This window comes from Anser anser (assembly GCF_964211835.1).
Source record: "Anser anser genome assembly, chromosome: 3".
NCBI lineage: Eukaryota > Metazoa > Chordata > Aves > Anseriformes > Anatidae > Anser > Anser anser.
In genome coordinates, this window is record NC_139722.1 from 28,157,385 (window position 1) to 28,184,773 (window position 27,389).

The 27,389-nt window shown below is 38.3% G+C and overlaps 1 protein-coding gene and 1 long non-coding RNA gene across 7 annotated transcripts in view; one reads left to right on the forward strand and one right to left on the reverse strand.

The window, feature by feature from the left end:
* Positions 1–25,021, reverse strand: part of LGSN (lengsin, lens protein with glutamine synthetase domain) — a 57,570-nt gene extending 32,549 nt beyond the window's left edge. Inside the window, exons 1-3 of one of the 5 annotated variants that reach the window (XR_014581935.1) lie at positions 24,831–25,021; positions 24,514–24,639; positions 22,313–23,926 (exon numbers count right to left, since the gene is read on the reverse strand). The gene's annotated coding sequence lies outside the window, so the exon portion shown is untranslated. Of the gene's footprint in view, positions 1–17,088; positions 17,225–20,127; positions 21,402–22,312; positions 23,927–24,513 lie in introns of those variants that run through there. The other 4 variants (XR_014581933.1, XR_014581934.1, XR_014581936.1 and 1 more) reach the window with 4 other exon arrangements.
* On the forward strand, positions 1,742–18,130 carry LOC310896940. 2 transcript variants are annotated; one of them, XR_014581939.1, is made up of 2 exons: positions 1,742–15,365; positions 16,243–18,130. It is a non-coding gene; the product is annotated as an uncharacterized lncRNA (long non-coding RNA). The 2 variants fall into 2 exon arrangements; XR_014581940.1 differs by having other exon boundaries at positions 16,569–18,130.
* Positions 25,022–27,389: the final 2,368 nt, after the last annotated feature.

The window sequence follows — 27,389 nt, forward strand, 5'->3', positions numbered from 1 at the left end:
TAATGGGTCTGCCTCAGTGATTTCAATGGCTCTACTGACACATTTTAGTCCACTCTTGCATAGTGCAGACCTGACTTAGTGCACTATTGCTTTAACTCCTTTGCTACCCACAAACCTGGGTTTCCCTTTAAGAGAAGCAAGGTCAAATACAAGATGACATACACCCACACCCACTTCTTGTCCTGGCACATTGTCAGGACACAGCCAAGAGCATAACCCAGCAGCCAGGACTATGAGTGGTCTTCAGAACATTCTTGTCCCCCTACTAGATATACGACAAAAAAGAAGCATTTTTAGACTGTTACAGGTTAGTTAAAGAAGGTGAAATATTAACCCATGTGAAAATATGATTAGGTAGAAGAGAGGGGAAAAATAAAACAGTACTGAATTGGGCATTATACTCTTCAACTGCAAGAGAAGTTTTGTGTTCCAGACCAATCAAAGTGACAGAGACAGAGAAGAAAACATGTTTTATGTTATAAATGGGATGAATTCCTTCTCATGGATGTTATAGTCTGGCAAACCAGCCATTTCTGGTCTACAATGGTCAGCTGAACCTGAATGATACTGGTATTTTAAGGAAAATATTAACCCCAGACAACTTGGCTGTTTTTGCAATAAAAATGCTAATTCTTTCCGTGTGAAGAAAAAGGCTACTTACAATGCATATTAGTAGGGTCAATGAATGATAACATAAAAAGGTCATAGCTATCTCAAAATGTCCTTTCTCTTAGTACTTACATATATCAATGATACTGCACCCTTTTTATCTGCTAGCTGTGTAAAGTCTAAATTTCTGATTCATATAAATCCTGTCCCCAGTGATCTGAATATTGTGGGTTTTTTTATCCTTAATATTTCTATAAAGACACTGTCAAAAGACCTAAAGAGTATCGCAATAATGTTGAACTTTTAATATAATTCTTCTCAGATTAAGAGGATTTTTACCACATGAAGCAATGTTTGTTCCTATACCTGTTAAAAATTCTCATGCTCTTAGATATGGGAATAAACAGTAACTTTTGTGTTTTCAAGGCTGAACTCAGGGAATTAACTGTAAGTTTTTGATAGTTTCAGTGAAGGATGTATGACTAAAACATTATTCAGTTTTCTGCAATCACCATACATGAGCCTGGGGAAAGAAGGAAATAGAGGATGAGTGGAAAGAATATAAGGCTTTCTAGTTAATTGAAATGTCCATTTGCAGTCAAAATGTTTATCTTTTATGATTCGTAACTATGCTTGGGATTTTTTTTCTTAATTGGAAATACTTACCATAATTTAAGAAACGTATTCCAAAAAATCACCCTTAGTGATAGAGACATTCAGCCTTACCCAAACCACTATTTTTGAATGAACCTTCTTAGTTACACTGAAAATTATGAAGAGTTATATAGCTCATTTACACAAACTAAAAGACAAGGGCACTATGACTTGTAAAACACTATTTCAAACAATGTTGTTTAAATCATATCCATAGTTTCCATACTAATTATCCCCAAATGTCCTAAGAAATAGAGCATCTGAAAGTAGGTCTTCATAATGTCTTGCTTCAAGGTAGGTACCTAAACTTCGTTTGCATTTACAGAACTTTAAAATTCCTTTTCCTATTACAGGAAAAAAATATTGAATATGAACACCTTTCAGACCATGTTCAACCATAGCTGAGACTGAATACCTAAAGATACACCAATGAAAAAAAAAAAGTAAATTGTTACAAACCTAATAAACACTCTCAAAATCTGAGTAGATTCCATTGGTGCAGATAACAGATTCAGCATGATGATTGGGCTAAGACTGCAACAAATGCAAGTATAGAAAGAACACGGGTAAGGAGGATACATGGTAGGTCCTAATCCAGTAGGCTTTCTCTGAGTTATTTCCCCTCGCTTCTTCTCATGAGGCAGTGTCTGTTAAATTCTGCTCTCTCCTCCTCCAGCAGTATTTGAAAAGTTTCTCAGGTAACAGATGAATCTGACTGAATCCAGGAGAGCTGCATACAGCTAAACCTAAGAGATTTTTATTCAAAACATTTTCTGTATTTTATATGCTTTAAGAACTTGTAATAGTTCAAAACTTACCTATGCAAAGCCCAAAATAGAAGCAAATCCTGTAGGAATGAGACCTTTTCAGTCATTCCATTGATATCTTATGTGGAATAGCCCTGCAGATAATTATGCTTAAGGAATAAAAGAAGAGAATACTAAATTTCCAACCTTCTGATCTTGAGTGGTAAATTAATAATGTCGTATTTATGGCAAATGGTTGTCATGTTCTCTGTTTACATTAGGTGGCACCATTCTCGCAGATTTATGGTTTATCTCAAAAAGCTGTAAAACGATCATTCTGAAATCAAGTGAAATACCACCCTTCATATAGCAGGTACTTGACTTGCATCTTACATTATTTAGGCAAGCAAAATTACTTAGTTTCAGTGTACAAGAAATCTCCAGTACTGAAGAAATGCTGCAAGACGTAGCTAGCAGGAAAACAGAACAGCCAAGGGATTTACTGGTAAACCTTGCTCTTTAATAGGCTTATTATTAAACCTGCATTGCATTTCCCATCTCTAAACAGGTTCTGTTCCCAGAAAAGTGAAAGCTAAAACCCACTTATGATTCAACTATTAAGCTGAATTATAATAATTTGCCAGGACTCACATTCTTCAGGTATTAATGGGAGAATTTCTCAAAAAAGTTGACTGAGGCTGACAATACCATTTTGTAACATATTTCACTATGTGGTTCACCCAATGTTAAAGTGAAGTCAGAACTTCTAAAATGCTTTTACAAAAGAAATGAGGGAGAGAGTAAGTTGACACAGCAATCAACTTCATTTTCCTTTCAGATCAGCCTCTTCTCAAATCACATATACAACCGGCAAGGTGTTTACTTAGGAATGGTTATCCGGCTTTTCTAGGTGGTACGTCAAAACCAAGAGTAGCAACGTAACAAGGTTTCCTGCTTGTGAAGAAAAGTTTATATACACATCAGCCCCTTTCTGCAAAATGCTTTCACTCTGATGTACTTCAATACCTTGACAACAGTGTTTCACGTGGCTGTAGTCCTATTCCCATGCTGTTACTCTGCCATCACAGTTGAAAATCTCAATAGAAAGAAATTCTTATAGGACTCATGACACTAGGGTTCCTGGTCTTGGCATGGACTGTTGGAAGAGAAGTACTTGAAAGCTTTAGGCTTAGTTTTGCCAAATTTGGAAAAAACATGTATAGTCAAATAGATAGGAACAGATGGATGAGAACTCTCTAAACGTTTCAGGAACTCAGAGGAGATGTGGCTTTCTATTTCATTGCTCTGTCTATAGTTTAACACCCTCATAGCTCATGTAATCAGTTTTGGTAACCTCTTTTTCATTACCTAGGGAGTTAGAGTCAAATTTGTAGAAGCAAATAGATGTTATTTGAAATTTTCCATACACATAATTTTTGTTCTGTTTGTTGGTGATTCTTTGATATCAAATTTTCCCTCAGTACAAGTTCATGTCATTTATACTTACAGAGACAGGTGACCAAAACTGACTGTGACTTAACTGGGAATCAACTATTTTTTAAATCTTCAAAGGACCCAATATACAAATTTAGGTACAAGTTAAAAACAGCCTCTGAGTCCTACTACAACTAGTGACAATGTGAGGGCTTTTAATAAACCTTAAGATTTGACCCAGCAATTTTAAATGTCTTTCCACACCATTTATGTACAGATAAAAAAACAATGATAAATTGAAATTATGACCGAGTAGGTGATTTAGGTAAAAAAGCTGTTAAGGTGTGGAAGGCCTTAAATACCAGCCTTAACTATGTTTTGGGATGACATCATGTGATGGCCATGCAATTATTATTAAATGCATCATAGTGTTATTATTAAATGCATCAAGTCCCAGGTAAGACTGGACTGATTGCAAAAGACACTATTTTTGTTTTCTTGCTAATATTACTAATTCATATCTAAATTAAGGATGATTGATCTATTCATTATAAAAATGTTATATATCAAATGACAGCAAGAAAAGTTAGAATATATTGCAAAGAATCTTAGTACACTTTTTCTATTACTCTCAAGGAAACTGCATTGATATCAGTGTTAGAATTGCCAATGAACTGCAGTAGAATCTTGCTAAAAATACTTCTAGACAGTGAGGGCTACAAGTTCATTCTTAAAATGTGTTTCTGAATTCCCCCTTATTGTCTGTAAGTGTGTTTATGGACCAGATGTAATGGGACTTTCAGCACCTAAAAAGTCAATGGATAGTGGTCACACACAGGTGCCTAACACATGGTGTTTATAAAAGTTACAAGTAATCTGTATATGTTTTCAATAAACCAAGCCACAGTAGTCCTGGAAAGCAGATTTATACATAGGTATGTGTATATCTTACACACTTACTTAGATAATAGTACCATCTGTAAAGGAAGAGAAAAGAATCAGAGGCTTTTTGTGTAGTTTACTGTTACTGGAACTTTATCTATAACTATAGAAAAAGAGACATATATATATACTTGAGTTAAAAGTAACTAATATATACAGCAACACATTGCAGCAGAGAATATAGCTTATCATCATCTTGCTGCAATTTTGCACATTTACCTGAGTCAGGTAATATCAGTGGATTAGACAAGTGTCATTTATTGTTTGTCATACTAGAACCAAACACCCTTGAGGCTGAACCACAGAATTATATTATCTATATTTGGAAAGGAACTGAACAGAGGAAAGCTATGTTTGCTTCCTCTGATGCCCTGTAATACGTATACTTACATCTGTAACAGATAAAGTACAAATCTGCTTTATCTGTTGAAATACCACTGGGTCAAGGGTGCATGAAGATTAATATATTCTCAGTACTGTACTTTTAATAAAACTTGTAAAGATGTTTCATACCCTGATAGACCTCAGGTATGGAAAAGTCTATGAGTAAAACAGATGAATGGACTGAAAGCACACCATGAAATCATTTTGGGATAGCCCATTTTGGCCCTTCACACTTCCTTGTCCCTAGTGGATTATTACAATTTTTCCCTCCACCAGAAAGCCTGCTGTAGGTTTGGTACATGCCCACATGCCAGCTGGCATTACCCGGGCAATACCCGGGCACAGTTCAGCTTTTAGTACAGGCCAGGAACCATTCCCAATAAGTGGCTTAGATAAGTCAACCCCATTTTGAAAGGTATGAGAGATCAGACATAAGGGCATGAGTCTTGCTGTTTCATTTAACCTGACAACCCAAGAGCTGGTCTTGGCCATATTCATGTCCTGGCTATAAGGATGACAGCCCAATCAGAAGAGAAGGAGATAGAAATGATATAGTACATAGGAAGCTACGAAATATATGGCCCTTACGATTTATAACAGAAGCCTTTGAAATAATTCATCTGCCAGAGCATTTTCTGCAACTCCAATAAGCACTGCAAAGGACTTGCCCCTCTGCACCATAGTCTGGGGGTCATTACTTAGCACATCTGGACCTTCTGCAAACTTTCTTAATGTGTTGAAAAAATTGGCATATATTGGTAATAAAGAGACTGTAGAGATGTAATTTATTATTTTGGCCTTTTCAGGCCTATTCACACCTACCATGCTTCTGCTTTCTCCAAGCTTATTAGTTGCAGTATCATAAGCAGACCCTTCCCTCCCATATCCCATCCAAATGTTCAAACTTTCACTCACAAAAAACTCCATTTAGCCTGTAGATGTTTTTAATAATAAATGTAGACACCTGCTTGTGTTTTCAGCAAGTACCTGACTGCCTTTCTAAACAGGAGTTGGAGAGGGTATAAGGAAAGTTTTCCAATCTGCTTAAATAAACAATTATCAAAAGCCCACTTTCTTTTTTTTCTTACCATTTAGAAGTGTAGTTTAGAAGATTTATTTTTTTTTCCTGGGATTCATGTGGCAGGCTGATCTAGCTGAGTGTAAGGACAGGGCACTAAGTGTAGGAGTCCAAGGTAAAAGTCATTGCAAAAATAGCTAAAAGGAACCTGACCTTGTTATAATGAGACAGTGACTGTGCTGCCGCCAGAAACAGAATTAACACAAGGAGTAGAACAGGTGCTTAAGCACCTCATTAGTGTGATGAGTGTTTGCTGTGACCATTCACGTCCTGAGATACAGGAGAGAGAGAATAAACTTCTGCTCAAGAGGGACAGCTGCTCCCAAAGCCTGACAGGTCTGATCTCATGAAAATCCCTGTTCCCATTCACAGAGGAATGCCAGAGCTTAGTATCTCACCACACACTGCCCCAGGATGTTCAGATTCAAGAAGATAGCTACTGGGAGAGCTATGGAAGGTGAACATCACCTCCTTATTGGTTTCAGGAAAGAAAAGGGCAAAATGAACACCAATGACACCATGTATGAGCCCTGGGCTGTACCGGGCAACCTGCCGTTGGTGTCCCTGCGTGAGCATGGGTGTTGGACCAGAGAGCCTCCAGAGGTCCCTTCCAACATCAACCATTCTGTGACTGTTTTTTGAGTTCCCCCAAAGTCATTGACTGAAGAACACTGACTGTGGGGAAAGCACACATACCATGTCTGGTCAGCTAAGGCAACTGTAAGAAGCCTAACATACCAGCTTTCTCACAACTTTCCTGAATCTGTATGAATTGCAATTGACATAATTAGTAAGCCTTTGAAAAAATTTGGGAGGCTTTTCATAAAGTGGAAGGCTTATTCTTGACATGAGTGCTATCCCTCTGCTAAACAAAATCCCCTCTTCAAAGCATGGTGGTGCTGGAGTGTTTCAAAGGCCACAAAGTATTAACATGAGCAAAATGGCACTTTGTTCCTGGGCTCATTTGTTGAAGGGGCTGAACGATTTGGCTGAAATATTATGGAATTCAGCCAGGGGCACAGGCAGGGTAGGAAAAATTTTGGCTTAAACTCAACATTTCAAAAAAGGTGGAAACAACTAAAAGCACTATTGCATAATGGGAATGGTAGCTGTCTTCAATGGTGCCTTCAGTGGTGCATAATAAGTGGTGCTGCTAACACCACACATAACAGAGTTCTGACCTGCTTTTTTACTTTCCGTTACTGCAGTAGGGGAAGTTTTTTTTTAATACAAATACCAGAATACATTAAAGAGTCATTAATGACCCATCCTATATAATATTCATTTCTCCTCAACTTGGCATGCCGTTTTAATTAGGATCTCAAAAAATAACAAAGAAATAAACAGTCTGAAGATATTCCTAGTATTATTCTCTCTCTGACATCTCCAATGCAGACCACAGCCCTCCCAACCTGTGAGAGACAAAGAGACATGTGGAAAGTGAGAGGTGTGTATCCTGTGTGCCAGCTAATGTTAACAAGATGTACATGCCACTGTGACTCAGCAACAACAAACCTGCAATTTCCTGCAGGCTTCAGGCATTTGACATCAGAATGACTCAGCATCCATACAGAGAGCTGAAGAGTCCTTAGCACAGTTGCACCAGAGCATCTTTAAAATAATTTTTGCAAAAATAACTGTAGTTTTCAAGGTCTCCCTATTCTTATATTTAGTTATTGCAGTAACCTTCCTGTGATTGTTTCAAAAATTAGTTACTATCACATGGGGCTGGTTGTGGCTCCGCTACTCTTACAAAACAGTATTGCATCTTGTTCTCTGAGAAATTCTTATCATACCTTATTTTCCACCAAGTCTTTGATATTTGGGGATGGAGGCAGCAGGAACACAGAGCCCACAATGGAGCTGTGCCTGCATTTCATTAGATTTTGTTCATCTACTGCTGCTTTAAGAACCACTTTCTCTCAACTTTATTTCTCAGAACTTTTTGGCAGCCTACTGAAAAAAATAAACACAAATATTCTAAGGTAGGAGTTGTCACTGAATACTGGTGAAAGGGAGCTGAGTGACATCCTACAGGCTAGGGGAAATTTTAATGCTTAAGAATGAGAAGCAAATTATACTTCTCCCAGAGAACAGCCCACCTTCAGCACCTGAACAACCCCACAGTTCCTAGCATAACCACACAGCGAGCTCAAGACCTCTAGCTCTGAGTGAGGAGTAGAAATTTTAAACATGCTGAAATGGACAAGATCCCTTCACTCATGCTTACAAAGGAGGCCACAGCTACTCATCCTCAGTCAAGTCCCATGTGGATTACAAAATCACTCCACAGGTGAACTACAGTGTTTGTAACTCTTCTTCATGAAGGCATCTAAGCACTAACATATGGACTCATATTCCCACAAATAAAACAGGCTCATATTGTGCAAAAGTCACCTCTAACAAGTTTTGACATCAGGGATTTAAAAAATAACTGAGGGCTCAAATCTGATAATGGAGATTCTTACAGTGTCATGTAGCAGAAGTTGTTCCAGTCATCTTTTCTAACAGACAGATAAGGAATTGTCTCAAAAATGAATGTGCAAAAAGAACATTACCCAGGTTGCAAGGTATTTGCTGACATTTACTTTTTTAGGTGCTGCTACCCCTGTGCAGGCTCTGCCTGTGCTGCTGGCAAAAGAGATTCTGGCCAGCTTCAGTCCAGATGCTGGAGTTGCACTAGCTGTTGCTCTGTCAGCCACTTGAGTTCCTTTACCCTGCTCAAGTTAAAGAACACAAGTGAGTGTTTGAATATATTAGCTTGGCACAACACTACCTTAACACAGCCACACATCTGGTGTGTGACCATCCGGCGGGGAATGCAAGCTAGGAACTTAGGTCAGACACTAGGAGTTAAGAAACGTCAGATAAATTACTTCCTGGCAACTTTAATTCTGTTCCCTTGTGCAATTACATTTCAATGCAGTCTTTAATTATGTAATCACATCCTATTCTTCCCCTTTTTGCCTCTTATTTTTAATGAAGAAAATGGATTCCCATGGTAGCTAAATTAAGATTTCAGAAGCAATCCCTAGCTTTCATATGCTTGACCCTGCATCCTAATTTATATTTTTTGGCATAGTTTTTTTTTTCATATGTAAGTTTAAATGGAATGATAACATCAAAGTAAAGTGAATTTAGAGTGTCTTTTACCCCAGCTTTGCAAGTGGCTGATGTAGATGGTCTTTGTTTTTCATGCATCACAAGCTTCAAACCCACACCCATTGCCTTGTGAGAAGTTTTGTTGTTTGGTTGGTTTGTTTCTAGAAGAAAAATTTTTCTAATAAATGTTGAAATGTAATCATATTTCATGGGAGATGTCACATTCTCACTGAAAATCTTGAAAGAAAATAAGACAAGTAATTGATCTGCAATTCTCACAAGGTAGCATTCCAAATTAAATATATGTATATATATATATATATTTTAACATAAAAGTTTGGAGTTGCAAATTGATGAGGTCAGGTTCAGACTTCCAGCATTCATTTTTTCACCAAAAAGCCAAAATTTTCTTTCAGGGAAGAAAGTCAACTCTCGTAGTTACTCTGCTTCCAAGTGGTAGCTAGCACTATTTGAAAATGTTACCAGGCAATGGTAGAACAGCAGAGAACAAATTAAACAAAATTCTTTCCTCAATGTACTTTAACTTACATTTGAAATTGAAGGGAAGAAACTGTTTCTAGTTTTGTTGACTTAACCTACTTCAGCTCTTTTGTTTGTAGTTATAATGAAGTTCTGGAGGTATTGATGAACCACTCAAAGAACACTGTGTTTTTGTCCAGGCCAGTCAGTGGGTCCAAAGATTGAAAACAAAACGTTACATTTTCTTCTTGGTAATTTAAGAAGCTTTGATATTGCTGTTTCTGCTTAATGCCTGTTTAAAAGTATCTTTTTCCAACCACCACTGACCAGACCTGAAAGCTTTTTGTATTGTTCTGAAGGAGTTCATTCATTCCAGTTTAATATATTGTGAGCTAACGTGATCTGGATGTCAGATTTGCTCTTTATTCAACTAGGTGACTCATGGCCACTTCTACTCCAGTTTCTCCGCATCTTCAGCCTGTTTTTCCAGGTTTGCCTGGAGTTTGGGCTAGGCTGCCTTCAGGCAGATGTTCTTCATTTTGGCTCCTCTTTTCAGTCTTGTAACTAAGGCTAAAGTGTGAACATAAAAGAAACCAAATATCCCAGGAATGTGATGAAAAAATATGAAATTTTCCTAGAGGTCATTAACCTGTGAACCTATTTAATCAGTCAAGGAGATTCCATGCTACCATGGAACACTGGAAATATTTGAGATTTATAAAGTTTTATTATGATACAAACTTTTGGACTGATGGGCTTTTGTATTAAATTCTTTTATGAATCTTTAGGAGAACAGATTGTCACTGTACAGCCCTGAGACTTTGTTATGGCTTGCACCAGACGTCCTGTGCCTGAAGCTAATAAATAGCTGTGATATCAAAATTTAAAAGGCAATACTGTGCATTCCTATGGGACTCCTCCTTTTCAAAAGCCTTTCACACTAATGAAATGCCTTTACTAAAAAGAACAGGAGTTTTATCAGATCTGGCTTGATGCAGATTGCCTATCCTATCTTGTTGTATTAGTGTAGGGGACATGGAATCCATCATACAGAAAAAGTACCTAAAAATAATCTGCTCAAGAAATGACAATTACTAATTGTTTTTGTTTATCTGAATTAAATTTTCTACTGTTCACAGAATATGGCTCTTCCAGAGAACCCCTGTTGCTTTGTGGAAACATTTTTTGAGAAAAGCTTTCTCTTTTTATGGTGTTGCTACAAGGGATTTTTTTATTATGCCTCTCATTTTTATTATTATGAAAATTAACATTTGTATGACAACAGGATTTTTATTCTTTGAGATTTATTCATAAGAACACCACTTTTTAGCATTCATTTAGTGCTTTTCATCTTTGAAAAAGCAACAAAACATCTGTTAGTTACTATTTGCTATCTACCATAATGCTAGAGAATAAATGAAGTCTTACCATTCTTTTTCCAAAGAATGTTCTCCTTTTTGCCTCCAAACTCATAGAAGTATATGTGACATTGCAGTAGACTGTCATAAAAATACTATTTTCACACACATGTTTATGATAATTTTACATTGGAGATAAACGAATTCCAGGAGTAGAACTTTCACACAACTGTTTTTAATGGAAATAAGGAAAAAACAGCACAGCACAGCACATAAACTTACTGACTTTTGCTGTTTTCAGACTATTGTTCCTTCCTAATGTCATGTGGAAGTGAATCTAGCATGTATGAATATGGATATCATTTGCAGAAAATACTATGAAAAATAATTTTTCCTAGCATTTAAAAAACTTTAATAAAATGTTCTAATTTTGTAGCACGAGTTGGTGCAACTTGTGCTAGAAATTAATTTTCTGCATGTATAAAACATACTGTTAGTTTTTAGTGAACAAGGTAACATTATGAAAATACCTCCATCTTTGATGTTTTTGTGTTTAATGAAGTTTCAGACACTTAAAATTAATTTACAGAGGTATAATACTGTACTCAAAACTACTGTCACTTTAATCTTCACTTTCTCACAAAAAGGTCTTGTATCCACAGTTTAATTTCCAAGTCCAGTCTACTGTTTTTATGAATACAGACTATGCTATGGAGGCTGTACAAGCCATATCATGTGTACGTATAATGATGTTTCCTGTCACTTGATACAGGCATAATAATTGCTATTTAATCACATGGAAAAATATTTAAGTAGTTATTGGTGCTAGAAATCCATAGCAATCCGTGGATTACACATCAAAATATAAAATTTTCTTTATATTTCTCAGTACATCCTCTTATATATAAAACAAACATTTCACCATCCATATTCTTTCCATTTTCTTTACTAAGGCATTTCCATTTGAAGAAGGGTTTCCACAAGACTTAGAGGATCTTTGGGATTTTTCAAACAATTTATCAAAATCTTGCAAAACTCCACGTGTACCATCTAGTTCCAGTGGTATCAAGGATGATCTTTGGTTAGTTCTTCCTTCCCTGAAATGTTTCTGTGTGGTTGAAAGTTTTAAATTCCTTTAAATCCAGTTTACCTGCCTAACAGTTTTTCTTGGCAGTTTTGAAGCACAGAAGATGACTGAAGTGTTTGACAGAAAAACTGTACTTTTTCATAGAGGGATGGAGGGAAAGAAATTTAGTTCAAAATTGACACAAACATTTCCAAGTACTGAAAAGTCTGGTTCTGATTTTTTTATTTTTTGCCATAATGTAAACTAAGCTTCTAGGCTTATCTTTGGCCAGTGTGCCTTCTCTAGAGAGTCTTTTCTGCTGTCACGTTTGCAAAGGTTATTTGTCTACCATGTTTGCAATTCATGGTCAAGTCACCAAGTGGTGCTTTCTGGCTGTTTTTGAGCTAGGGAACACATTTCAGCAACCAGGTCTGAAAGCACACATTGATCCTATCTAAATCCCTATCAAGCAGAGACCTGAAAATGTCTCACCTTCCCACTTGAAGACGACCTGGGCCAGAACATGGTCCCTATGGACACCAGGAGGGCCTCAGCCTGGACTGTAGGTCTGTCCAGAGACTGCTCCTGCCACCATAACTAAACATAGCTGAAGCCTATGCACATGTCTCAAGGCTACATTTTGTTAAGATGTTTTATGGAAAACAGAGTTTCTGCAAAATCTGGATGTTCCATAGAAAATTATTTCTTGATGAAGAGAACTGAAACATGGTAATTCACTTAACCATGACTGTAAAATTGTTCTTTGCTGCATAATGAACTGTAGAGCTGCTGCTTCAGGAGCCTTGTGAGTTAGAAGCTGTCATCCCCCGTTGTCTCCTGTGAAGCTTCCTGACCAGACTATATTTCCCATGATATCCCTTACTACAGTTAAGGAGCAGTGTTTCTTTATCATGCCACAGGTTTCATCTGATGAGTTTTTTCATTCTGTTCGAATTTTCCTCCCTTATTAGGCCACTTTCCTGTGGTGGAGGATTAGGGCATCCAGGGCTGAAATTCATTCACTTTACAAAGACCTCATGGCACTCTCTATACATAGCCATTTCCATGCTGTTTTGGCATCAGCGTTCAGGCACTGAGTTGCATCTCTCTGTACTCTCCCTATGGTAAATACAAGCTTCAGCTGAAAATCCTACTAGCTCCAGGGCATCGGACTGCTGCCTTGCCCCAGAGATTGGAAATAAAATAGAAAGCACTCAGTGCATTTTCTCTTGTGCTTTCTGGCACAATGCACAGCTCAGCTACCCATCTGGGCATCCTAGATCTACCAATAGATAACTGCCACCCAGTTCCCCTTTAATGTGTTCAGGACACAGCAGTCACTGAAAACCAGTAGAATATTTTAACCTGCCGTTGAGGTCTGAAGATATAGAGTGCCATTGATGAGCAGAGCCAACAATTTTTTACCACTTAGGAGGATTAACAGACAGAATGGTATTTAATTCAACTCCTTTCACTGTTTAGCCAAACTAATCATTAATTCATTAATATCCACTTATCTTCTTGATGGGTGACTAGCACCCATGGTTGAAGCGCCACATATTTCAGTCTGTCTCATCACCATTTAAGTTCTGAATCGTTCTGTCTCATGTTGTTTTCAGCTACGCTGCTACTCTTTGCTCAATCACATCAATAGCTTTTCCATGGCCTCATCTCCCTCCTCAGCGCCCTCCCAGCATCTGTCTGCACAGGCTAACATTTGCAGTCTGAGGTAGGCTAGGTTTACCACTTCATCTACGATACTGGAATCTTTGCTACTCTGGAAAAGCCAGCCACAGCTTCATCACTCATTGCTTCTGAGTATACACTACACTTGATCTATAAAAGCCTTGGAAGGTTCTTGAGAACTGGAGCTGCTGGCAAGGCGAGTAAGTGGCAGTCACTCCCCGCCCCCTCCAAGAATTCACATTCTGCAAGGGGGATTTTCCTCTCATTTAAGGCTGAAAACATTCCTGAGAGGAACAGTTTGTCCTCAAGTTGGCATAATGTTGCACTAAACATTTGCCACTTACTGTTCTGCAAGCTGTTAAGCTTCCTGTGAAAGCAGTAAGATACCACAGAAGCACTCTTTTGTAAACAGAGTCCTACATCATTTTATTAAAGTACTGTGGCAATACTTATCTGGGAACAAAACAAGGGGAAGTTGCATCAGTATGTGGGCTGCAAATGGGGCAAGGGGAGCTATTACCCTAAATTAACACAGAAAAACAGATGACATTCAACCAGGAACCCTTCCTTTTACAAGGAACAGCATGCAGAAAGAAAAAATACAACTCTCTTATGCAAAGCATAGAATATAGGATAAACAGACAGAGAGGAAGGGGTAATTTGGGAGTAGTCAAGACACAAAAATACAATGGAAAATAAAGAGTAGAAGAAAAACAATGAAAGTTTCAATAAGCTTTGTAACAGACATTAAAATGAAGGAGAAATGCACTTCTTACAAAGACTCTGGACAGGCATTCCAAGTGAGCAAGAAGTCCCTTATTTTCTCACAGTATAAGGTCACCAGCACCCTACTGAGCAACCTGGACCCCTTGCCTGGCTAAGGTCATTGGTATCTCCTTACTCACTGAACTGTAGAGCTTATTTTCAGTCTTGAATCGGGACCCTATTTGCTATGCACTTTACAAGCCCCCTACTGCTAACAACCTAACTACAACACAAGAATTAACAGATACACACAGAGGAACACCACTCAGTGGATCTAGGTGGTCCTTTCCAGCCTAACATCCCCTTGTAAATGGGAAAGCACCTTGAAACATCCTTGTTGACTGTGACAGACTGCGATCAAAGAACATCTGCACCCACTCTAGCTGCTGATACAGTATTTGTAGGTTACTGATTTTCTAAATAGATCCCAGGAACTGTAGGACAATGAGTCCCATACTCGTCTACGTCTCTGGAAAAAAAAGGATCAGGCTGAACCTGCTCAAGAGATGGCAAGTAAGCAATGTGCTGGAATAAACTGGTCAAAACACTATGCTTCTTTATGGAAAATTAATTAAACATGCCTAGAACTTCTCTGAACCTTCTGATACTCAAACTGGCTAGACCAGAATGGCCTGTGTCTGCACTAATGACAACTCTTTCTCTCCAAAGCACAGTTGTTGCTTCCAAACTGCCTAGAGGGAATTGCCTCTGTTCTGCACTAATTCCTAAGAAGTGCCCAAGAACTGCTTGGAGGAGTCCGAGCTGATCCAGCGTGAACCAGGGACCAAGTTAATGATCTAGCAGTACAGATGACTGAGTTTCATTACTCTAGAAGATTTAGCAACAGACACCACCTGTGGCACTAACCTGATAGAACTCATGAATTAACAAGAATTAACAGAAGGAGAAAACAGTGCTTTCAAGAACTTACTGCAAAAGCACATTAATTGGTCTGCAGAGCTGTATGTATCAGCAGCAGAAAACAGATTGATGCTCCAGAAAGGAAGCTCCTGAGAAGGAGCTGTTGTTCAGCAGAGTGCTGCTTGGAAGGGCAAACTCAGGTCTGTGAGCATGGAAACTATTTTCTTTTGTCTGCTCCTATTGCAAGGCAATGGGTTTGCTGAGTGCTGAGGGGAAAGGCCGAGGAGGGAGACAAGGGCATCCCTATTTACAAACAGACAAAATTGCACAAGAAGTGCCTGGACTTACATAAGCAGTTTGTCCTTCTGGTGCAAACAATCCAGCTAGACCACAAATATCAGATGAGTGCTCAGGTGAAAAGCAGTTGCAAGTCATTGTTCTGAGAAAATGCTCTGAAAAGGAGAGCCCAAGGCCGTGACATCACCCACAGACATCTGCAAACCAAGCCTGGGTGCTGGTGAGTCACATCATGCATAAAGCAGCTGCATTTGAGAAGCCCTTCACAACCAAGGCCAATAAAGTTTATTGTTGTTAATTTACAATTAACTCAGATTAAATTGACGTAATTGGGAGAATCTGACTCATAGACTTTTTATAAGTCTATTTTTAAAACCTTATCTATTAAATAAATACATTTTCTTTTTCCAAAATGACATAATTCATCATTACCTGTCTTTAAAAGAACCAGTGTTGCTTTTCACCCAGTAAAGGAGCTAGACCATAGGTTTTTTACTAGTTGTTCTGTGTCTGGTCTGAGAAACTAATCACTACCCTTAAATTCTGCCCCAAATGGTCTTTAATGCAAACTAATGGAGAAGGTATGATTTAATATACGTATATATTTGTGTCTCAGATGTGTTGTAGCACAACTGAGGACACCAAATCAGATCCTGCCTTACGCCACAGCTGGGTTTATGTATAAAAGAGACCAGCATTTGGTCCCCTCCCTTGTGCTGGGCAGCCCTCTTTATCTTCCTATAACAGCACCAGCTCCAATTCTAATCCCTTGGGTTGCAGGACAAGCCCCACACCACTTGTTCTGTGTCACGGGGAGCTGCTGCAGGGCTGCAGCCGTGTGGCAGCCGAATATGGCTGTGCAGCAGGTGGCAGGATCAGGACCACTCTCGGCTGTACGAAGAAGGAGTCGCTAGGCAACAAAAGTAGCTATGGTTACCTGTATCCGAAACGAACCACGGATTTCTGTGATTAGTCATTCAGCTGGAAAAACCTGGAAAAAACACTTCTTTTTTTTTTTCCTTGATGAATGTATCAAAATATAACACTGCCTCTGCATAAATATTGTTGCAATGACAAGAAACAATTAAATAGATCTTACGTTACAGGCACTTGCTTGCTCCACCTCGGATTTTACGCAGGACGTGGGCCATTTGCTTTCAGACGTTTGGGGCTGCAGCTTTAGTGACAAGACCAGACCTTTGACCAGGGATCAAGTGCTTTTAAACTCTGCTTAAGGGAAATATCCTGGAGAAGCTACAGGAGAAGCAGCAGATTTCCTTTGCCCGGTGAGACTGGCTATTCCTTCCCCAGGAAGCTGTCACTGGAGTTCATTTGGTACGTGAGATTGTTTGCTGATTAATATCAAAGGGTGCCAGCAATCATGTGCCCACACTAATGCTCTCATGCGTATCATCTTACACACACTGGAGATTTCCATGAGGCAAAGGCAGCTCAGAGAAAGCAGCGTCCCAGAGGCCTGAACCCAGCCTTGGCAGCAGGGACAAGGAGCAGCCAGGGTCACCAGCACCTTCCCTCCAGCGACCACAGGAGCACGGTGTTGTGGAGTACACATCTTCATGACCTTAACAGAGCCAGAAAAACTCCCAGACCCAGCAGTCCCTGGCCGCTACACCCTTGAGCAAAATTCCTTCCCAAGTCCAAAGCTGGCAATCCATTTAACCCCGTCTGCACTCAGGTGTCTGGCTGCGCACATCATGTGAGGTGATGGGAGTAGCAGTCTCTTTCCTGCCTCTTCTTTCACCTGGAGTAAAATGGTCGAGCCAATGAAATCAATCTGCAGTTAACACGGACATTCACAGGAGCATATATTTTTCCTTGCACAAGTGTATTCAGGGTGATTCTCTCAGCCATTCCTTATAGGGGCTTGTAAACAAATTATTGATTCTTGGGTGTTTGGGGGATGTTAATTAGAATTTGAGTCTACGGCAACAGCTCTCCTTACTTCATCAGAAGAGAATGAAACTAAGGAGCTCAACTGGTAATAACAAAGTAGTATTTCTTATAATCTGTAATATGTTTGCTACTTTAAATATAAATGTAAAGCAATAATCAAATGAATTAATGATAATACACATGCTATATATAACCTACCTTACTTTGATTAAACTAGTTTACTTTGTTTACCATTGGAATGAGGAAGTCCCTGCAACTTACTTTAATCTACTTATTCAACTCCTTTATTAAAATCATGCTTTTCAGCTGTGATCACTAAGCCAAATAATACATGGAGTAAGCAAAAAGCTTATGAAAATCTGTATAAACTATTTTGATCGGTCTTATCCAAAAAAATGAATTGGGCTTCAAACAATGGGTCTTTTTTTTCTATGAAGCCTGTTAGGAAATCCCACTGCAAATATTTTTAAGCTTTAGTGGTAGCTACTGGGGCTTCCACTTCTATACTAGAAGCATTAAACTTTATTTACTTTGTGTCATAGAAAAAGAGAGGAGAAAGCAGAAAAAAAAAATTGTCCAACTCAGTAGTACATTTGCAATAGTGACGCTATCATAAACTGCACTTTGATCAATCTTGTGATTGAGCTGCAGTGATATTAGCTTCCTTGGAAATAAGCTTTTGGGAAGAGCTCCATAATTTCATAGATTTTGCTTCATGAAGCCTAAATGTTTATGCACATCTCTACAGTTTCCTTGCCAGCTCTCTCTCACATTGTTACACAGTTAGCAGAGATGCTGATAGAGCTGTAAAGAAAAAGCCTTGTTTCTCAATCCGAGTAGTGAAGAACGGAGGGAAGAAACATAAAAGTTTGGGCCCCAGCAATGATTTTTTTATTGGAAGTGCTGCATCAAGGAAAGAGAAAAGTCTTGGACTAGATAGTTAGAAGTAATATACCTTTTACTGAGGTGACAACCAGCTCGAAACAACACAGAGAAAGACTGGAACAAGACGCACTGTAATGGTGCTTATTATCAAAACTGATTCGATTTACAAGTGAGCCGCAAATCTCATAACAAATTTATTTTCACATGACTGCCCAGACTTTCTCTTTTAGACTGGCTCAGAAATGTCTTGGCCTTTCTCACAGTGCTACTACATTTCTTCCAAACCCAGCCAAAAACAGAGGCACTGCAGAATGCAAGAATGAAGGAATAAATTATTTACTCAGTAAAACAAAATCTCTCCCTGAACATTGAAGCTAATAAAGCTTGGTTTCCTATAAATTTTTGCCTTGTGCTTGATAGACTTTGGCCAGGTGTAAGCACTAGAAACACTATTTTTCACAAACTGTGATGTCTGAATGAAGTTTTTCTTCTAGGTTCCAAGTTTCTTTTTCATGTCTATTCTAATAGTGTATAAATTTCTACAGCAGACTTTAATTAATAGGATTTCTCCCCTCTAAGTGTTCATTTATTTGCAGAAATGCTTTTTTTTTTTGTTCTGTCCTCAGTCATTTTGTCAAATGAGGTAAGAATCAGACAGGAGTTTTAAATTATCAGAGAGTATTCAGGAAATCATATATGCATAAGTAAGCTTAGCACATACTATTGCCTAAGTCTCATTTATTTCTGTCTAACAAAAAAACGACAACCAAAAGAGAGAGAGAGAGACAGACAGACAGACAGACAAAGAGAGAAATTCAAGATTGATTTGACTGCATTAAACCAAAGCTTGAAGACACACAAACCTGCGTCTGTGTTGTAAAAGATTCACATCCAGATTTAAAATGTAAGGGTTCTTGGATCTTGGGACCTGGAACAGCTCATAGGACTCTAAAAAATTATTTAAAACTCTCTTTGACATTGTGCCATTATCACCTGGGAAGTTTTTGAAGATAGATTCTTGGTTCCGATCTACCTGTGGCTGTTATTAATCTTTTTGTATCTAAACAATCTCTAAAGGGACAAAAAGCTACTTTCTCCCATTTTCTCTTCATTATTAATCAGTCTGCTGGAGTGTTGGAGCTGGCTGTGAATGTTAAGAAGGAGCACATTTTAGCTTGCTAATGAAGTCAAACACAAGTATTTTTGCAAAACCCTAAGATATATGACCAGCTTTAGAAGAATATTCTGAGGTGATAAAACCAGTTCTTTATAAAAAGGGATGCTGAGCCTTTCTACAGGGGAGCACTTTTGTTGTTTCTGTTCTGTCTTGTTTTTATGTCTTTTGTACGACACTGCAACATTTATTTTTGAATGCATGGAAGTGCACAGCTAGAGCATACCGTTCATAACAGTATCTAGTACAAGTGTTTGCACATTTCAACCTGCATTAAATGGACCATATCTCACCATTACTGAGCTTGTGGCTGAGCAGAAAATAGATTTCTCCCCCAAGAGAATGTCTGTAATTGTCTGTTAGTTTTGATTTTTTCTTAATAATTTATTTCAGCACTTAATATCTTTCAATTTAATAGGCTCATATCTGTAATAAACTGCATCTGTTTTCACAACATTTTCCCCATGGGTTTAAATGAAGTCTATCAATATTACACACAGATTGTGAAATAAGGCAGTTAATGGAAAGATTCAAGTGGACTAAAGTCATGCTGGCTGTAATCTACCCCACCTCCTTACAGTCTGGATTTGGGGTCTGATAGTTCCTGGACTGGAACTGATATCTCACCCTGCTGAGATATCCTCAGCTGCAACTGTTGCAGCTGCTGGGCTGGAACAAGACCCTCAGACCCTTGTCTATACCCAATTTGTCCATGTTCAGTGCCTTTCAAGAGTGCACTAACTTGAGAGGGCAAACAAGAGGGAATGTGTCTACAGCCCTTTTGAGAGTGTTTTCTTCATTCTCTTTCCTGTCTGAGTTCTGCTTGTGCACTACCCATTAAGATACATGGGATAAAAAGCACAAACAGTACTGGAAACAGACATTTCCCCATTCCCTATTCATAGAATTTTAGAATAATTTGGGTTGGAAAAGACCTCTAAGATCCTCAAGCCTAACTATTAACCTAGTACTACCAAGTCTACCACTAAACTATGTCGCTAAGCTCCACATCTACACATCTTTGGAATACCTGCAAGGATGGCAACCCAACCACTTCCCTGGACAGCCTCTTCCAATGCTTGACCACCCTCTCCATGAAGAAATTTTTCCTAATATCCAACCTAAATCTCCCCTGGTGCAACTTGAGGCCATTTCCTCTTGTCCTACGGCTTGTTGCTTGGGAGAAGAGACCAACCCCCACCCTGCTACAACCTCCTTTGAGATAGTTGTAGAGACAGATGAGGCCTCCCTTGAGACGCCTTTTCTGTAGGCTAAATAACCCCAGTTCCCTCAGTTCCCTCAACCGCTCCTCATAAGGCTTGTTCTATAAACCCTTCACCAGCTTCGTTGCCCTTCTTTGGACATGTTCCAGCACCTCAAAGTCCTTCCTGTAGTGAGGAGCCCAAAACTGAACATGGTACTCAAGGTGCGGCTTCACCAGAGCCCAGTACAAAGGGATAATCACTTTCCTAGTCCTGCTGGCCATGCTATTTCTAATACAAGCCAGGATGCTGTTGGCCTTCTTGGCCACCTGAGCACACCGTTGGCTCATATTCAACTGGCTATCAACCCATACCCTCAAATCCCTTCCTGCTGTGCAGCTTTCCAGACACTCTTCCACCAGCCTGTAGAACTGCAAGGGGTTGTTTTGCCCCAAGTGCAGGACCCTTCATGTGGTCTTGTTGAGCTTCATATGGTTGTCTTCTGCCCATCAATCCAGCCTATCCAGATCCCTCTGTAAAACCTTCCTACCCTCAAGCAGGTATTTCCTTCAAAGGAAACTCAGAACAGGGAAACCCCAGGGTGATGTACTTGCCTGCCGTGAGTCCCTCAGTGACAGAGTTTCAGCCGTTGAACAAAGAGTAGAATTGGTGACCAGGCTGTTCCCAGCATCCATCATGATGAAAATGCTTCTGAAATCTTGGGAAACGTCTACTTTATCTTCAGAAGTCAAAAGCAGCTTTGCCTGACATAATGCAGTGGAAAATTCCCAGAGATTGTTCTACTATAGGTGCAAAGTAACAACCACCCATCTAAGATATTTAGGAACAGTATGATACGGTAACAAATTGATCAAGCATTTTTTTCTGTCAATTGGAAAATATTCTGTAACTCAAAAAAACCCTTAATTAGACAACAGGAAAAAAAAAAAAAAGGAAAGGAAATTATGTCTGCTTCATTACACGTTTGGCATTGATTGCAGATGTGTAACTTGTTCTTGGCCTTAATTTACGTAGGTGACTGTCCTTAGCAGGAATATGTATGGCATCCTGTAAGAGCTCTGTCTGACTTAGCTCTGATGTGATTTTTCCTTTCTCTATGAAATGCCAAACAAAACCAGTAACTGAGTCAAAGATAGACCCTTATGCTTGATAATTTTCCAAATTCACTCTATTTTAGCTAACTTTCTGAAATACTTTTTCTCTGTGTAATTCTCTTGGAGCTTTTAAAGTCACTAAAAATAATACAACTGCAACATCACAAGTACCATCTACCCCAAGGCAGCATATGCTGTCCTTGACATCTGTAGTAGCTCACAGTAAATTTTTGTATATCTTCTGTAAACAGAAAGTGCTAATGCAGCTTAACTGAAGGAAATATATTTAAAAGCTGATAAGTCAGATTGAATGTTCATTGGGATTTCAGTGAAACGTGAAAGATTTGATATTTGTGCTCATATGTTATTCCTTGTAAACACAAGTAGCACACAACAGAGACAAGCAAATAGTCTAATTTTGTATATGTAATAGTAAATCTGATGTGTATTTATACCTATGAAATATTCAAATACGCAAAGAAAAAGAGGGGAGGGTTGGGGGGGGGGGGGGGCGGGGAACAGTTCTCCCAACACAGCCGTCTTAAATTAGAAGACAGACCTCCAGATTTAACTTCAGTGATGATATTGAGAAATCTGGAGGAAGAAGAATTGGCAGTTTAAATTTGTTTTAATCAAATTGCAAGATAATTATTGTTTAATATTCAACTTTGATATATCTTTTTTTTCTGCTTGACATGTCTTTTAAGCTTTAAGTATTCCAGAATTGTTCTCAATGAGAATCTGAAAGCATAGATTACTCATCACCACCTAATTTTCTAATGTCCACAAATAAGTACATTTTTATTCCTCTATATAGTTGTACCACATATGAAACAAACATAATAATAACACAAGCTGCTGAGTGCAAGAAAGCAAAAAGGTAGTATTACAATGCTGTCAAATTAGGCAACAACAAGCTTTCTTTTAGGTGATTGACAACATTTTCAGTCCCAGGTTGTCTGATTCTGGCTGTCTGTGGGAGGTTACTGAGCCCACAACTGTTCTGTGGGAGGTTACTGATCCCACAGCCCTTCTGTGGGAGGAATCCTATGAGCAATCCCTAATTTACTTCAGGCAAAGGTGTTTGGGTTAGCACACAGTCTTGTATCATCGTTATCATTGATTACCTCGTTGATCTTGCCTGAAAGTAGATTAGAAAATGAATGCACAAGCCTTTCAGCATCAGTGTCATAAAACACCAGATGGTACATCTGGAGACAGTAATGACATCAGCTGACACACGTAGATTCAGAAGGGAAGTTTTCCTGTAGCTTGTATGGTGCTATTTAGTTAATACACATTCCCCATCCAAAGAGTCAGAATTTTGTACAGAAAGAAGATTTATATTGGAATGGGTTTTCACTACTTTTTAGAAGTCAGTAAAGAAAATCTTGTTTTGTTAAACAATCTTCTTTTACCCATAAGCTTTCTAGAGGTATTTTTCTTGTTTTATTAAGGCAAATAGAAGCTCATGTGGTCATATTCATAGGCTGCAACAGGACATGTAATATGGAGTTTCCCTTCCAGGAATTAAATGGTGGTGCACAGTTGAGGTTATCGTTTTTCAAGACACCTGCACATGAACCCACATCCAGGCACAAAGAGATAGTGAACTTCAAAACCCCAGGCAAACAACAGGGTATATAGCAGAACCAAGCAGTCAGCACTATTGATGCAGAAACTGATTAACAAAAAGCAAAACAGAAAGCTGAAGAAACATCATTGGTTCTGAAGGTCAAAGAAATCACTTCAGAACAGCTTTCCCTCTCAGCCAGACCTGGATATTGAATTGCTCATAAATGCTTCTGTCATTGCAACAGACACATTGTTTTTCAACATATACTGAATACTCTGCAGCAAATCCTACTCATAGTTCATTTTGATTCTGAAAGTTATTTTCTTTCACCTGGAAACGTGGGGTTTTTTGGTTTTTGTTTGTTTGTTTTCCCTCTCATGTTTCAACATGAAAATATTAAGTTACGCAAAGCAAATAATTAAGGAGTTAATAATAAGTTGTGCTTAAGCATAGCATGAGTAGAAAAAAATGTCTTTTTTTTAATAGCTCTCTCTTCTTTGTTCCTTTTTTCTTTAACCAGCAGAAGGTTGCTCTCTGCAAAGCTGTTTTATATTTTGCAATTCCAGCAAAAATTTCCCTTTAGACTTATGATTGTTAGCTACAAAGAGAGATGAAACACAGATATGTTGCATCATCAAACATGATTTCTTATCTTGCTATGTAACATTAATAATAACTATTATTATTTATGCCTTATAGTTGTTTCAGTTAAGCTCTATGTTGCAAGTGCTGTACAAGTATAAACCCCAGTTTCTACCCCAGTACAAGTTTCTGGCCACAATAAGCTTAGCTCAATGTACTCCCATAAACATAATGAGTAGTAGAAGAAAATGGAAAAGATGAAGGAAGTTAGAGTGCATATTAACAGAAGGCAGCAAAATACATCTGCACAATTTTGTTTTAATTCTTCAGTTGGAAATAACACCTAATTATCAGAAATCCCCTTTGGCTGTTTATCTCCACTAATACATCTGGAACACTGCTTCAGCTCAGCATAAAATTCAACCCACATAATTATTGTTTTATTTCTTTGTCATCAAATATTTTCTCGTAAACACAATTCCTGTCACGGAATTTAAAACAGATACGATTTTCTTAATTATCCTAGGATCTGACCTAGCTTTACCCAAAGTCACCTCTGCTTACTGGCTAAAGCATTGCCTTATAATAATGAGAAATACATACAGGTCTGTTATTTCTGAAGACAAGCAGCCACGGAACAGGAGATGTATGGCAGATATTCTGCTCTTCTGAGATGAGCTAGGAACAATGGTGTCTCTGGTTGAGAAAGTCTCTCTTAAGTCTACATATCTGTGAATTTTGGAGGCAAAATATATATTAGTCAATAACTAACTAACATGTAAGGAAATACTTTCTTAAATATAAACAGTATTTAAAGTATTTAATTAATACTAAATATAAAATAAAACTAATTAAATATAAATATAAAATATAATGTGTAGCTTAAGTATCTGGTCACCACAGAAACTTCTGCTAGATACCCTAATTTTGCAAATAGACTATAGAAAGAAGTGGGAATATAGACTATGACATTCCCCCCAAAATGTTAAAAAGATGTTTTCAGAAGTCAGCCAAGAAGAATCACAAAAATAAAAGGCGGCGGGGGGATGGGTTGGGGCAAGGCTGGTTTCTGTTTTGGAGATTTGGTGCCTCTCCCAACCGTGTAGTTAAGTTCCCCTACCCCCTGGAGATTAAAGGCAGACTCACCTGTGAAGGCTTTGTTTTCAAAGCTACACCTTGAAGAATTTGTCAGTGAGCACTGTGCTTATTTAGAACACAAAGGTTGAGGACACAGATCTGCCCTTTAAACTTTAAACATGAACATCAGTTTGATATCACATCTCCTTTAGCAAGGTGGATATGCAACCTCAGCACTCTGTGCTGCTGAGGAAATTTAAGCACACATAACTTTTGACTACCTTACACAACAGACAAGAGATTAATTGAATAAAAATGGCACGGTTCAGTATTTTTGCTGGAAATTTCATTCTACAGAGAACATAAAAGTCATTTGGCCACACAATAAAAAGCAAGAGGAAACACGACAAAGTAGGCAAAAGTACTTTCCTGGGTAAACAGAGGAGTAGAGTTCTAAACACTGGTACTTCTCCATAGGGGTTTATATATTATATCTATGATGCTCTAATATCAACAGCCAGTAGAGAAACTTCAAAATCCAGGGTCCTGTTCTCCAGGTGTGTGCCCTAATTACAGTGCTACAGGGTGAAGGTCTCTCTTGTGTTTTGTATTCACAGCCCAGTAAAATGGTCTTCTCTTCTTCTCCAAATGCTTTATTTCCACAAAGGACATGAGCAGAATGACTTGTTCATGCCACTGTCCACACTTGACTGAGAGTGGGCTGCAGCAGAATAGATAGAAACTATATTTTTCTGTGATAAGCACAACTTTTCTATGTCTAAAGAGCACCAGTCTTTTAACAACTTATAGGGTAGTATTAATAATAAATGTCCTGAAATAAGAAATAATTATGACTATTTTTTTTGGCACTTCTACTTACTTTATGCTCTTGTGTTCCATATGTGTAGGCATTACTCCCACACATCATCCACAAGGTAAATAGGTCTGATATACCCACATCAGCTGTATCTGGTTGAAGGACAGACAGTAAGGGAGCTTACTGCATCATTCCTCACAGGAAAAGGAAAATCCCAGACAAAAGCTAATCTTATGATGCTGGGCCCTAAAAACCTCAGTCTCTGTTATAGTTACTTTTGGCAGCAGGAGGATCGAATACAGTTTAAAACTTGGGAATGGACAAGAGTCCCGTGAGTAAATAAAAGGAGTAGCTCTACAGTCAAGGCCAGCACAATCATGGATATCAGATGACATTAAGGGAACCAGGAAACCCAAAAGCTAGCTTGTGTACTCCAGAAATACCAGTAACCAGAACAAGGGCAAAAGTTACTCAGTTTTAGATTCAAATTACTGCGAATAGAGATTTGCCAAGCTACTTGGACATGTAATTGGGTTAGAAAGTACTCCTCTGTATAAACTTTGGGGATTCTGTGTGCTTTTCAGAGTGAAAAATATAAATGATTTCTTACAGGTCTCCAAAATTGTTCCCTGATGAGAATCAAGGTTGGTTTTTGTTTTGTTTTGTTTTGTTTTGTTTTATTCTATTCTATTCTGTTTTGCTTCTGAACACAGTATGCATACCTACATCCTGCCTATACAAAGGCTGTTGAAGTCAGCCTGTCAGGCTGTGCTAAATGAGAGGCAAACACAACTCTGTGGTACATGGCTGTGGACTTAAATGAGAACGGGTTGTCTCAAGGGAAGAACATTTCATGGCTGAGTTCTTTTATACGAGCTAATCCTTTCAGAAATGGCACTGAAAGTCAAGAAATGAAACCAAATTACTATTTCTTGGTCTAGATTTTCACAAAGAAATAACCCTACTTTATAATCCAAGTGCAAATAATACAAGGGGTAGCTGCAAGAACCAATAATTGCTTCTAATAGGAAGATGAGATGGTATTCTAAATGACACATTTTACACAAGAGCTCAGCAATCTGCATTTGATACACCATGAAGCAAACACTTCGAGCAAATTGTGTTGTTTTCTAGTGCTTCTTTAGCCTCTTTTTTTTTTCTTTTTAATTTCTTTACCCTCATTTCAGGAAGATTCATATGTACATGTGGTGTTTAATAACATAGATTCTTTAGTTTTTCATGAGGCTGTATTGTTCTTCACAAATACTCAAAGGACTACTGATGAAAAAAAAAAAAACCAAAAAGCTGTGAATCCTGAAAGTTTAATAACTTTTACTATGAATTCTGGCTCAATTCAAGTTTAGTGAAAGCATAAAATATCCCCTCTCACTATGAAGTAGTGGGTACTTTGTAAGTAAGCTTATGTTCCAACCAAGCAGCTGAAACAATACATTGTGACTGTAAACTCTACAGGCTCTCATCTATACTGATATGAAAAAGAAGGTTCTGCATGTATAGCCCAGAACAACTTTCAGAAGTAGGAATGGGCAGAATTAGGAATTACCTCAAATATTGGATGAGTAGC